Raw genomic sequence first — 14,655 nt, 5'->3', positions numbered from 1 at the left:
TTTGTTGGCCTGATGTTTACTAGTTGTAATGTGTTGTTGCACCAGGAACTTTTGTGTAGATGATACTGCACACTGACACAAATTACAAAATAATATTTTATTGTCAGTTGATAAACCATCTTCTTTAAATTCTGAAATGTAACTTGTTAGTTTTGATTTTAAATTGACTGAATGACGTACTTTTGGCATATTTACCGTCTTTATAGTATGATTTACAAAACTGAACCTATGTGTACTCTGACTGGCATTTAACTGTTGAGCTGCACAACTGAAGTCTGTTAAAAATTTTAAATTAAATTAATACAGTTTTGTAACTTACTTTCCCATTGTTGATAGGACTGCTAATTTTCAAATAACTCTGATGTTAAAGGGATTACTGAACATGTGTTTAAATCTCTATTGTTGAAATGTATTTTTAAAAGTTAATGGAATTTTGTTTTGTTTTATTGTTAAACCTAATATAATATGGACTGTTTTATATGAAATATGGAAAATATATGGAAATTAACGAAAATATGTACTAAACTCTAAAATATGGAAAAATATGGAAAATAAAAGTAGGATTTTTCAACCCTACACATTGTGAAACATAAAGATAATGCAAAATATAAATTATATTAGCTTTATAAGTAAATATGTATTTACATATAAATCCTTTCCCTGCTTATTAGTAATGGTGTCAAGAAGTGCATGTACCGGTACCAAAATCTACTGCAGCTCTCCCAATCCACAAGTTCACGAGCCGCCACTGGTAAGAATAGATCTTCAGTTAGAAGTTTTCGACTCCAAAATACGACACTTTTATGAAATGCAAATGTACAAATATGATTGGTTTAGATACCAGTCTGACTTGATATGTGCCAGAGGAAGAACAATTTTATTGTTTGTATATATCAGAAGTCTGATTAGTGGAATATGTGGGTAGTCAGCGATGTCTACAATGGAGGGGGAAAATAACTCGCCACCCTATCCCATTATCTCCTGGCCTAGTTGCCTCATAAGTGGTGACTTATCGGTATCACTTGTGAGGTTCAGACCTGTGTTCGGACAGTTGACTAAACAACGGAAATAATATTTTTAATTCAGTTATATTTCAGCTATTTGTGAAATAGTTTGTATTTTTTAAACTTTATTTTCTTCCATGGTCGTTATTGGTAAAATTGACATTGCAGAAAATTGTGTAGGCTTATGTTTTTGGTCTGTTTAAATTACTTCATTTTCCATGTTTCAAAGATTCACGTGATCCGCCACTGCGTATGACGTCAACAGATCTTGCGTGTTGCCGCAATAGGAGTAGTACGGTCCATCTCTTCAAATGCTGGCATCTGGTTTAACCTGACAGACTACGTCCTCGTTTCTAATTTTCTTCAGTGGAACAGTCTGAGTCAAGTGGCCAACTGGCTTGGAGTTACACACTCCCACGATCCTTGCGAGGACGCATGTTCCCATTTTACTCTGCATTCTCTTCCTTATTATATGTCCAGGAAGGAACAGGGCGCCATCTAAGATCAAGCAGCTTAATTGTAGTACATTCATTAATAGTAAATGTGTGCGGAGTTTCTAATAACATACATCGTTCATTAGTTGAGGAAGTCACCGGTGTAGCTCAGTCGACTGAGGCGTTTGCTTACTGATCAAGAGCTGAGCTCGGGCATAGGTTGGATTCTCGTTTGGGCTGATTACTTGAGTTTTTTTTTTTAGATTTTCCCCAACAGCAAGGCGAATGTCAGGTAATCTCTGGCGAATCCTCGACATCATCTCGCCAAATACCATCTGGTTATCACCAATCACATCGACGCAAAACAACCTAGTAGTTGATGTAGCTTCGCTAAATAACCAACTAAAAATGGTTCCGACGAGAGGAGAAGCTGACCTTAGTTGTTTATTTGTCGAAGTCGGTTCTGCTAAATATCCCGGAGTGTTGTGCACTTCGTTATAATATTGTTGTACGCCTATATAAAGAAAATAATTCGGAAGTTTGAATATCCTACTTATATATATATATATATATATATATATATATATATATATGCTTATATACAGTGAAAATATGACATTACCGGCACCCACAAATTTACGAGTGCAATAATAAAAATACAAAATACGTTATTCACGAAAATGTATATTGTATAAGTTCCTCATACAATTACAAAGTAAAAGTAATACAAAGAATTGTAGCAGTATTATGTGGAAGTAATGTGAAAAATGTTCTTGTAAGAGTCACTAGTATCATAGTTAACAAATTCTTAATTTTTGTCGTTGTGGCGTTACATTCATGCGAACTGTCTTCTTGACCTTTTTCGGCACTACTGAACACGTCAGTGACGTAGACCCCTGCTCAGTCAGAATTACCAGACTTCAAAAATTAATCTTCGTATACTAACGCATCAAGTTGGCAACCCTGACCATTGTTAACACGCTCGCTAGTCACTCGATTTTTAAGTAACAATTCTACACTAGTAATGGCGTCCGTTTCGGTGAAGTGCTGACTCAGCAATTACTTATATAACGTATTGTATTATATTAGTGATGGATATTATCACATGCCAGTAATATTTATAAATGATTATTCGTATTATTCACAGTAATATTTGAAACGACTCTAGAATACAGGTAATAAACACATTAGGTACTCATTTTAACTTGATATTTAGTAATAACTTCTAATAAGCAAGCAAAAGCCTTTGTTCCAAGGATAGGCTAATTATTCGGCAGATATTTATATAGCCAGTCTGCCTCGATAGCGTAGTCGCTATAGCGCTGACTTTTTGTGCTGTGCTCGAAGTTGCGGGTTCGATCCCGCTCAGGTCGATGGCATTTAAGTGTGTTTAAATGAGACAGGCTCATGTCAGTAGATTTATTAGCATGTAAGAAAACTCCTGCGGGACAAAATTTCGGCACACCGGCGACGCTGATATAACCTCTGCATTTGCGAGCGTCGTTAAATAAACCATCATTTTAAAATTTCAATAGCCATCTTACTGATCTTCATTTGTTTGCTCCTCTCCTTTGATTCGAGGCTCGACAAGGCACCATCACTAATGCTGGAACAGTTTGTTTACCTGTGTTCTAAGAGGTTAGCCTTTAGCGTAATATTTTGTATATTGATAGTGACTTTGATTTCCAAATTCGAATTGATATAAACGTTAAAATTTCGGACCATATCGGTTGAACAAGACGTCTGTATTATCGTCGCGCTCTCATGGTAAACATTCGGCAGATCTTTGAAATTTAATTGCATTATTGTTTTCAATTTCTTATGTCGCCGCTCCAATCACTCTCCCCAATTTCAATAAACTGCTTCCAATAAACTGCTTCCATTATAAATGACTCCTACTTGTCTAATCCACGTGGACTATAACCGAGGTTGCAATGTCTTGTGCTGAGGACGAACATTAAGGTATGTGATTAAAAATTATTATTAAAGAGTTATTATTAAGAGTTTAGAATGCCAACGTACTCGTATATGAAATAATAATAATAATAATAATAATAATAATAATAATAATAATAATAATAATAATAATAGCCATTTAACAATGTAACAAACTAGTGCTTATTCTTATCGAGGAAGTAGACGTGACAACGTGACGCTTAGAGTGAAACCTACAGAGCAACAATCGGTCGGCAAAATTATGTTTTAAAAGCACACCGCACGTTACTGTATGATGCCGGCATGTTAACCATGAGAGCGCGGGGATAATAAGTCAGTGAAACCAAACCCAGACTCAAGAGTTGTACGCAGTTCAAATCTATTGTTGCCGCTAAAATTATTTCCGGAATCCTGCGTTTCATCTCGTAAGTTCCCTGTAATATTTGGGGGGGGGGAGAATAATAATAATTTTATTTATTTATTTATTTAGAATATTAACGTGCAAAAACAACAGCACAAGGCCAATTACAATTTAGCACGATACAAAACAGAACAAAACAACAAATGATGATGAGAATGAATGATAGAAAATGGCAAGAGATGAAATACAAACAATATAATAGTCTACATCAATCATTGATCAAATAATAATTATAAAATTATTACAATGAGATAATTGAAATAATGGGATAGTCTACATTAATCAATTGACCAAATGCAAGAAATAAAATGGACAAATAATTATAAAATTAGATCTGTGAGTTAAAAACTCAAAGATATACTACACATTAAATGGATCCAAGTTGAAACCATGCAAATTAGCATATTTAATACATCTGCAGACCGGAGAGAGAGATTTAGGATTCTTATTATAAAACAATTTATGAAATATTAACCTATAGCAGGAATACGAAGACTGATATTGCTTATGAAAGATTCACAATCAATATCACCCTTAATGACTTTGCAAAAAAATAAGTAATCAAGATCCTGACGTCTGGTGAACAAACTACCGCAATTAAAATAATTGCATTTAATCTCATAGTTATAATCGGAATTTGGTAAAAATCTATAAGAACACAAGGAAATAAATTTTCTTTGAATATTCTCCAATTTAGCCGAGTCAGTGGAAGTAATGGAGTTCCATACAACAGATGCATATTCAAGCTTGGATCTAACCAACGTACAGTATAAAATTAATAAACACATAGGAGTGGAAAAAGAATAAGTTATAGACCTAATTAGACCAAGCATTCTTAACGAATGGGTATAAATATATTGCACATGATCATGGAAATATAATAATAATAATAATAATAATAATAATAATAATAATAATAATAATAATAATAATAATAATAATAATAATCCGGCAATTTCGGTGTTGATTTGTGTAGTAATACAAATTTCTTATAAAACCTCTCTTGTGTTTTATTATGGTAAATGCAAGAGAACTAGGATGCATTCAATGATGTGATTTCAGTTATTGTCGACGGGATCGGTGGAATAACCGCTGTGAAGCCGATATACTGTATTTGGAGAAAACCTCTCCCCGTGTGGTGTGTAACAGGACCCTCCTGCGTGTTCAGAGGACCGTGGTTCGATGTGAGTTCATCTTCGTTGCGTCGGTGGACCTGGCAGTGAGTCACGCTGCATTGTGGGCCGTGCGTTGGCTTCGCTCAGTGCTGCTCCCTGGCGGCTGCCCTGGCGTCACAGTTGGACGACTTTCTCCTGCAGAATGTCGGTCGCGCTGGAGAAGTGAAGACTTGCTGCCCATGGAGTCGCGAACACGGTGAGTGGCAACATCGTGTCTGATAAGAACATTGCTGAGATTTGTGTGTGATGTGAATGATCAACACCTTCAGCATCCCTGTGTGATTTACCAGGTCCGATAGCATGCCACGGGCTGGCAGTGAATGACAGGTGGAAGTGGAAACTGGAGTTTACCGAGAATAATGTTGGTTGCTTCTGGGATTTATCATTTTTCGGAACTGTTGTCATATGCAGTGGCGGCGCTAGGATTTGCGATGCTCTAGGCAAACCTCTATTCAAGGCCCTATATCAGTATAATAATAATAATAATAATAATAATAATAATAATAATAATAATAATAATAATACTTACCTACTTACTGGCTTTTAAGGAACCCGGAGGTTCATTGCCGCCCTCACATAAGCCCGCCATCGGTCCCTATCCTGAGCAAGATTAATCCATTCTCTATCATCATATCCCACCTCCCTCAAATCCATTTTAATATTATCTTCCCATCTACGTCTCGGCCTCCCTAAAGGCCTTTTTCCCTCCGGCCTACCAACTAACACTCTATATGCATTTCTGGATTCGCCCATACGTGCTACATGCCCTGCCCATCTCAAACGTCTGGATTTAATGTTCCTAATTATGTCAGGTGAAGAATACAATGCGTGGAGTTCTGTGTTGTGTAACTTTCTCCATTCTCGTGTAACTTTATCCCTCTTAGCCCCAAATATTTTCCTAAGCACCTTATTCTCAAACACCCTTAATCTCTGTTCCTCTCTCAAAGTGAGAGTCCATGTTTCACAACCATACAGAACAACCGGTAATATAACTGTTTTATAAATTCTTTCAGATTTTTCGACAGCAGACTGGATGATAAAAGTTTCTCAACCGAATAATAACAGGCATTTCCCATATTTATTCTGCGTTTAATTTCCTCCGGGGTATAATTTATATTTGTTACTGTTGCTCCAAGATGTTTGAACTTCTCGCCTCTTCAAAAGATAAATTTCCAATTTTTATATTTCCATTTCGTACAATATTCTCGTCACGAGACATAATCATATACTTTGTCTTTTCGGGATTTACTTCCAAACCTATCTCTTTACTTGCTTCCAGTAAAATTCCCGTGTTTTCCCTAATAGTTTGTGGATTTTCTCCTAACATATTCACGTCATCCGCATAGACAAGCAGCTGATGTAACCCGTTCAATACCAAACCCTCTCTGTTATCCTGGACTTTCCTAATGGCATACTCTAGAGCAAAGTTAAAAAGTAAAGGTGATAGTGCATCTCCTATAATAGTAATAATAATGATAATAATAATAATAATAATAATAATAATAATAATTTTTTATTTATTAAGAGGATTACAATGTAAACTACATCTTCCTGTATCCGAAGTGTTTAAATTCTTATCTTCTTCCTCCATTCTTCTCTTGCCTCCCAATCCCTTTCTTCCAAGCCTCTCTCCTTTATTCCACTTCTTATATCGTCCATCTAGGTTTTCCTTGGTCTTCCCTCTTTCCTTTTCCGTGCCAGAATGAACAAAACTCCTTTTCTGCATATTCTTGTCCTTAGGGTTTTGTATTACAGTATGTTTCTTTCTGAATCACTTGACCACACACACACACACACACACACACACACACACACATACATATATACATACGTGTTCTGCCCATGGGCAGGTCTTTCACTGCAAACCCAGCATTCTCCAATCTTTCCTATTTTCTGCCTTCCTCTTTGTCTCCTCATATGATCCATATATCTTAATGTCGTTTATCATCTGATATCTTTGTCTGCCCCGAACTCTTCTCCCGTTCACCATTCCTTCCAATGCATCCTTCAGTAGGCCGTTTCTTCTCAGCCAGTGACCCAGCCAATTCCTTTTCCTCTTCCTGATCAGTTTCAGCATCATTCTTTCTTCACCCACTCTTTCCAACACAGCTTCATTTCTTATTCTGTCTGTCCACTTCACACTCTCCATTCTTCTCCATATCCACATTTCAAATGCTTCTAGTCGCTTCTCTTCCCTTCGCCTTAATGTCCCTGCTGTTACCACATTAATGGCTACTATTTCTTCTTCACTGCTCCAAACGTTCAGACTTGATGACTTTAAGTTTGACTGTATGCGGTTGTCAAGTTAACCTGAAAGTTATAATCAAATGCGACGGCTAATTTCTTCAAGAAACAAAACACTGGGCAGACTAATAATATTCATTCCTAATTTGGTTGTCACTTGTTTCTTGTCTCTGAGTAGGAATCTTATAAATCTGGCCAGTTTGTACTTGCCACTAGTCTATGTACACGTTTTAAATAATCGTTTCCCTAGACCAGTGATGTCTGACCTTGACGTCGTGCTCGGACATCACGCGCTAGGTATGGAAGGAAGAAGGATTATGTGTATGAATAAGCTGCCTGTTGGATTAAGAAAACAAGTGATGCACAAACGTCAAACGGAAATTGAAATTTATGTAGTTATTTTTACATGGCTCCTTTCTGTTTGTTATTATCTATATTGTCTTTAAAACAAAAATACTAATGCCAATTTCTTAATATTGCAGTTGTGTTTTGAACGTTAATAACATAATAAAGAGTTAGAAGGAATATTCACTTTAATTCCATAGTAGTACAACTATACTGTACTAAGTGAATGAAACACATCATTCATAAAGAAAGTGATATCCCAAAAAAAGAGATTGAGTATGACATGTTAAGTTGGACTTGATGATATGTTTAACTTTATAAAATTAATCAATAAATTAATCCAAACAATATTATAGTACAGTACAAAGCAAAGTTACCTAGGTACAGGCTCTGTTTCAACTGTAACTAATATTACATAACAAAACTCTTATCGCATTATGCTTTTAAGGTGATATTGGTGCGCAACTTCATATCTACAGAATATTAAATTATTTTTGTCGGCGACGCTGATATATTTATTTTATTGGGTTACTTTACGACGCTGTATCAACATCTAGGTTATTTAGCGTCTGAATGATATGAAGGTGATAATGCCGGTGAAATGAGTCCGGGGTCCAGCACCGAAAGTTACCCAACATTTGCTCGTATTGGGTTGAGGGAAAACCCAGGAAAAAACCTCAACCAGGTAACTTGTCCCAACCGGGATTCGAACCCGGGCCACCTGGTTTCGCGGCCAGATGCGCTGTCCGTTACTCCACAGGTGTGAACACGCAGTTGCGAGCGTCGTTAAATAAACCATAATTTAGATTTTGTTTAGATTTTTGTACCACTTCTACGTACAGTTATAGTGGACATTTACCTCATTCCTCTTCCCACGGCTTTACTCTTCAATATACTGCTGCTACCTTTTCGTAACCCTGCCCTAACTGTATACACATTCAGTGGATAGCGAGTTCACATAAAACTCTCTTAATTCTGAAGTGAGCGTTTCATTCTTGTTTGGTGTGGGAAGTGGCCCGAGTGGGACAGGTCGTGCACAGCGTCTGATCTGTCTCACTTGATACATGTTTATGATATAACATGTATGTGCAGAAACCCAATATACCTGCATTTGTGCTCTAACGATAGCCTGCAGACATTTTTCAGCATTTTTCCTCATGTCGGTGACTTTTTTTTTTGAAGTGTAGAATTATATTGATATTTGAAAATAAAACATGGATGGATGGATGGATGGATGGATGGATGGATGGATGGATGGATAGATGAATTTAATATTATTCAGTGATTTACAGCCATAGACAACGTCAGAGTATATATATAAATAATATGCATGGCTAATACAATATGAATAAATGTACAAATAAAAATAAAAAATAAATATATAATCACCAGATAATCACAAAAACAGGTTAAAAGTTTTAAAAGAAATAGTATAAAATCAGGTTTAAATGTACAGATTTGTCAATTACATGAGGTTAAAACAAATAGTATCTAAAACGTAATATTGCTAAAATCATTGACACTGTAGATTGGATTTGCCATCATTGTCCTCCTCACCATCCTTCTGAAAGTAAAATATGATGTGTTTCTTATATGCAATGGTAAAGAATTATAAATTTTATAAGATATGGAAATAAAACTATTGCTTGTAGTACTGTATTTGTACTTGGTGAAGTATATGTCAAGTCTGGAATGAGGAGGATAGAACCGCTCGCTATTCGAACGGATTGTCTCGCTACGAACGTGTTAGGGAAGGAACTTGTGTCTATGGTGCATGACAAATGGAAATAACATAGATCAGGGGTTGGCAACAAACGGGGCGTCGCGAGGTATACAAAATAACACAAAAACGCCTTTCAAACATTTTGTGTACCTTGTATTTAGAAACATACACAGCGATGAAAAATGTTATGTTATGTTTTATTTAACGACGCTCGCAACTGCAGAGGTTATATCAGTGTCGCCGGATGTGCCGGAATTTTGTCCCGCAGGAGTTCTTTTACATGCCAGTAAATCTACTGACATGAGCCTGTCGCATTTAAGCACACTTAAATGTCATCGACCTGGCCCGGGGTCGAACCCGCAACCTTGGGCATAGAAGGCCAGCGCTATACCAACTTGCCAACCAGGTCGACACACAGCGATGAACATAAAAACAAAAAATATATATATTTTAACATTTATGAAGTAAAACTAATTAATGTGATGATGATGATGATGTTGATGATGAGTGCCTGTTTTTAGGCCGTAGCCCCTCAAGTCTGATACACTCACAACGATATCATTTTCAAATTCCGGATTTCTCGCTTTTGTTTTGATGGAAATCATAGACGAGAGATTTATTTTGTACGAATAAGAGGTTGCAAATATTACATAAAAACTTAAGAACCTCTTTTGCGAAACTGAAGTATTCTTTTGATGCAAAACTGCCCAACGCTCTGCAAAAAAGAAATGGTGTAGTTTCAACATTCCATCAGTAGGTACATATCTCAGTCAATTTCTCATTTATATATTTTTGGAATTTTAGCCAGTTGAACGCAATGCACTCGGTGCCATCTCTGACTGTCGTAATTGTTCTGAGTCTCTTTCGGAAAATAAAATACTCAAAAAGGTGTCGTTTAAATTCGTACTACTGATTTTGAGTAAAATTATAGTTTACAGGGATTCGTTTGTTTCTAATGGTGCGGTAGTGGAAAAGGGGGGGGGGAGGGTCGCAAACTGAATTCTTGCCCAAAAGTAGTTGCGCCTTTAAAAAGCTTGGGGATCATTGCCCTAACCCAGTGATGTCAAAGCAAGCGCATTTTTCTAACCTTGACGTCGTGCGCGGGCATTAAGCGCTAGGTATGCTAGGGGGAATAAGCAGCCTGTTGGATTAAGAAAACAGTGGTGCACAAACTTCAAACGGAACGTGAAATTTTATGTCGTTATTTATATATGGCTTCTTTCTGTTTGTTATTTTCTATATTGTCTGTAAAACAAAAATACTAACACCTATTTCTTAGCCTAATATTGCAGTTGTGTTTTAAACGTTAATAACATAATAAAGAGTAAAGAAGGAATATTCACACAAATTCCATAATAACTACAACTATACTATACTAAGTGAATTAAACACATCATTCATAAAGAAAGTGTTATCCCAAAGAAAGACACTGAATGTGACATGATAAGTTGAAATTGATATTGATGGTATCTTTAGCCTTATGAAAGTAATCAAAACAATATTATAGTACAAAGCAAAGTTGTCTAGGTATATGCTTTGACTGTAACTAATATTACATAATAAAACTCTTATCGCATTATGCTTTTAGGTGATATTGGTGCCCAACTTTCTGTAATCAGAATATTAAATTATTTTCTCGAAATCTGCTGAAGCTATAGAACTGACGTTTTACAAACACATAGGCACATATCTTTTGTTTGTGATGTAACAGTATTTGCTTTGAATAATTTCAAGGGAAAAATTGTTCCGGGGCCGGGTATCGATCCCGGGACCTCTGGTTGAACGTACCACAGAGCTACCCGGAACTCCACCCGACACCGTCTCAACTTTTCCCTTTATATCCACGGAGACGGTGTCGGGTGGAGTTCCGGGTAGCTCAGTGGCAGAGCGCTGGTACGTTCAACCAGAGGTCCCGGGATCGATACCCGGCCCCGGAACAATTTTTCCCTTGAAATTATTCAAATCTGCTTTACAGGGAGCTTCATCTGAAAGACTAGATTTGCATAATATATACGTCACTGTGTACGTTAACAGAAAACCACAATTCCAAGTCACACAGAGATTGTGTGCACTCGTTGTGGGTCTCTGTCGTTTCGTCAGCCCACGCGAGTTGTGTGGATATAAAGGGAAAAGTTGAGACCGTGTCGGGTGGAGTTCCGGGTAGCTCAGTGGTAGAGCGCTGGTACGTTCAACCAGAGGTCCCGGGATCGATACCCGGCCCCGGAACAATTTTTCCCTTGAAATTATTCAAATCTGCTTTACAGGGAGCTTCATCTGAAAGACTAGATTTGCATAGTATTTGCTTTGTTAATTCATTTACTTACAAACATTTTTCATGCTAATATTTTCAAACATTTTAATACACTATCTTCAGCAATACGTATTTACGATATATTAGATTTACGAAAACATTGTTTTAGTACCTGTAGGCTACTAAACAAACATATCTGAATATTTCACTTTTCTGTAAAAAAAAAGTTGAGAAAATATTTCTTTTGAATAAAAAAAAGCAAACTTGTGAAAAATGAACATTAAAATTAAAACTTACATTCTTATAATGCACGTATACTTCTCAGACAAATCTAAAAATTAACATGGATACAGTTTTAATAAGTTCTCTTCCCTTTATCTATTGAATCAGTGCTGGCCATCCCTGAATATAGCTCGACCAAGCGCCATATACCACCTCTTTCGTCTGTCTCTTTCCTTTCCGCTGTAAAGCGCTCAGGCTCTCCTGAGCTCTAAAGCGTGCACTTGCTCCTATGAGCATTAGTTGACATCATTGCCCTAACCCTTTCTTGGTTGTTTGTAGGTTTTAATACGTTTAATAAATTATCAGTATTTATTATTATTATTATTATTATTATTATTATTATTATTATTATTATTATTATTATTATTATAGCGGCGGTCGGAATGGGAGTAACAGTCGCAGTGCAGAGGTTTACGTGTATCAGGAAGTTGAATGATCGTCGGTAGCATAGGCAGTGAGTATTGTGATGAACTGAATCCGTCACGTCAGCGCTGCCTGTGATTGACGTTGGCACGGTGCATACAGTTCTCAGGTATGTGTCGCAGCGGGGAAAATGAACTGCTGTCTTAGAGTCCGCATATGGCGTAACTGCGGGAGAAAGTATGCCCGCAGAGAAAGCGGACGCGTTTCAAAGGGGGAAGCAGTGCCGATTTAGGTTCTTGTTGTTACGGTTTGTGACATTCGTTGTCATGGTGAAAAGACAGGTCATGTGACTCCAAGTAAAACTGACGTAGTTGGCGACTGTGTCCGGTGCTATCAAATATAAAATATGCGTGTACGCAGCATATTTCAACCGACTTTATACTGTATCTATACAGAATGCTAGGATATTCTAGACTGAACCACATTATGTAAAAAAAAGTCTCAATCTTCGAAGTTATTTTCAGACCTGAAAAAATATCATTTTTTTTTTTTTTTTTTAGTTAATCACTGGCTGAAAAAAGCTGCCTAGTGAAAGATGCACTGGAAGGAATAGTGAACGGGAGAAGAGTTCAGGGCAGAAGAAGATATCAGATAATAGACGATATTAAGATACATGGATCATATGCGGAGACAAAGAGGAAGGCAGAAAATACTAAAGACTGGAGAAAATGGGTTTGCAGTGAAAGTCCTGCCCTTGGGCAGAACACTGCATTAGGCGATTTGTTTTCTCTGCGAGCGCCTGGTTAGTTACGCAGAGGTCCAAGCTTGTGCGGGTTGTCTATCGTCCAGGCTTACCGTGAAAGTCTTTGTGATGTAACAGCTTTGAAATAATTTAATGTGAATCTAAACACAATCACATTTTTACATTAACACACGCTGTTAAATTCGTTATTCATTTTGTACTGTAAATACGTTTCAATATCAAACAAGCCCGCATTTTTATTTTTAATTAGTTATTTTAAGACGCTTTATCAACTACTATATTTATCTATCGTCTTAATGAGATGAAGGTAATAATGCGAGCGAAATGAGTCCTGGGTCCAGCGCCGAAAGTTATCCAGCATTTGCTCTTAATGTATTCAGGGAAAACTCAACCAGGACTTGAACCTGGGACCTCTCGTTTCACAGCGATGGGCCTTACATTTTTTATTCTCGTAAGTATGGTGGACTGCAGTAAAACAAAATAATTTAAAGCAATTTTATCTAAATAATAAAGATGAAAGAAACGGTTTTTAATGAATATGGCATTCACTTTTAAACTATCATAAAAGAATTGAAATAAATTCACACTTCAAAATTGTTATTGAAATAAGAGAAACATACGAAATAAAATGATCTTTCAATTTTATTGTTAACGAAAGTTAATATTTTCTTAACTAGTGTAGAGACTGTTTTATAAACGTTATACGAAGGAAACAACGTCATGTTGCGGTTCACGATCCGAGGACGAAGAGATCGAGTATTTGGTACACAACAACGGACGTTTGGAAATCGTAGCCAATGGATCTCCCTTGCCAAGATTGCAGATTCTCTTGCTGTCTCGTACGTGAGACGAATATCGGCTAATTCAGCATCAGTCAAATATTGATGAGTGAACTTCCTGCAAGGTTAATGACCCTTAACTGACAGGAAACGTGCGTTTATGCTGGCGTACATGCGATCGAAACCCAGTGATAGATGAGTGTGTGAATTATGCGGTCAGAGATGTGACATATCTCGCAACATTGTGTCAAAACAGACTAATGATATTACTGATTAACTTTGTAACTTCTTTACTGTGTAGAACAGTCATGTCAATTGAAGCCCATAGGAGCAAGCGCACGCTTTAGAGCTCAGGAGAGCCTGAGCGCTTTACAGCGGAAAGGAAAGAGACAGACGAAACAGGTAGCCTAGTATATGCCGCTTGGTCGAGCTATATTCAGGGATGGCCAGTACTGATTCAATAGATAAAGGAAAGAGAACTTATTAAAAACTTTATCCATGTTAATTTTTAGATTTGCCTGAGAAGTATAAGTGCATTATAAGAATGTAAGTTTTAATTTTAATGCTCATTTTTCACAAGTTTGATTTTTTTATTCAAAAGAAATATTTTCTCAATTTTTTTTATAGAAAAATGAAATTTTCAGGTATAGGCCTATTTATTTAGTAGACTTACAGAATGTTTTCGTAAATCTAATATACCGTATATACGTATTACTGAAGATAATGTATTCAACATTTTGAAAATATTCGCATGGAAATTGTTTGTAAGGAAATGAATTAACAAAGCAACTACTGTTTCATCATAAGCAAAAGATACGTGCCCATGTGTTGTAAAAATGTCAACTCTATAGCTTCAGCAGATTTCGAGAAAATAATTTAACATTCTGATGATAGGAAGTTGCTCACCAGTATCACCTTAAAAGCATAATGCGATAA

The 14,655-nt window shown here is 36.6% G+C and overlaps 1 protein-coding gene across 2 annotated transcripts in view; it reads left to right on the top strand.

Moving 5' to 3' along the window:
* Positions 1–5,012: 5,012 nt before the first annotated feature.
* The window catches only part of LOC138706762 (chaoptin-like), a 43,552-nt gene continuing 33,909 nt past the window's right edge, over positions 5,013–14,655 (top strand). The window contains exon 1 of one of the 2 annotated variants that reach the window (XM_069836423.1): positions 5,013–5,165. The gene's annotated coding sequence lies outside the window, so the exon portion shown is untranslated. The remainder of the gene's footprint in view (positions 5,166–14,655) is intronic. The other variant, XM_069836424.1, reaches the window with a different exon arrangement.

This window comes from Periplaneta americana, chromosome 9 (assembly GCF_040183065.1).
Source record: "Periplaneta americana isolate PAMFEO1 chromosome 9, P.americana_PAMFEO1_priV1, whole genome shotgun sequence".
Lineage (NCBI taxonomy): Eukaryota > Metazoa > Arthropoda > Insecta > Blattodea > Blattidae > Periplaneta > Periplaneta americana.
The sequence above is the reverse complement of the archived record's forward strand: the minus strand, read 5'-3'. Positions and strand labels throughout refer to the sequence as shown.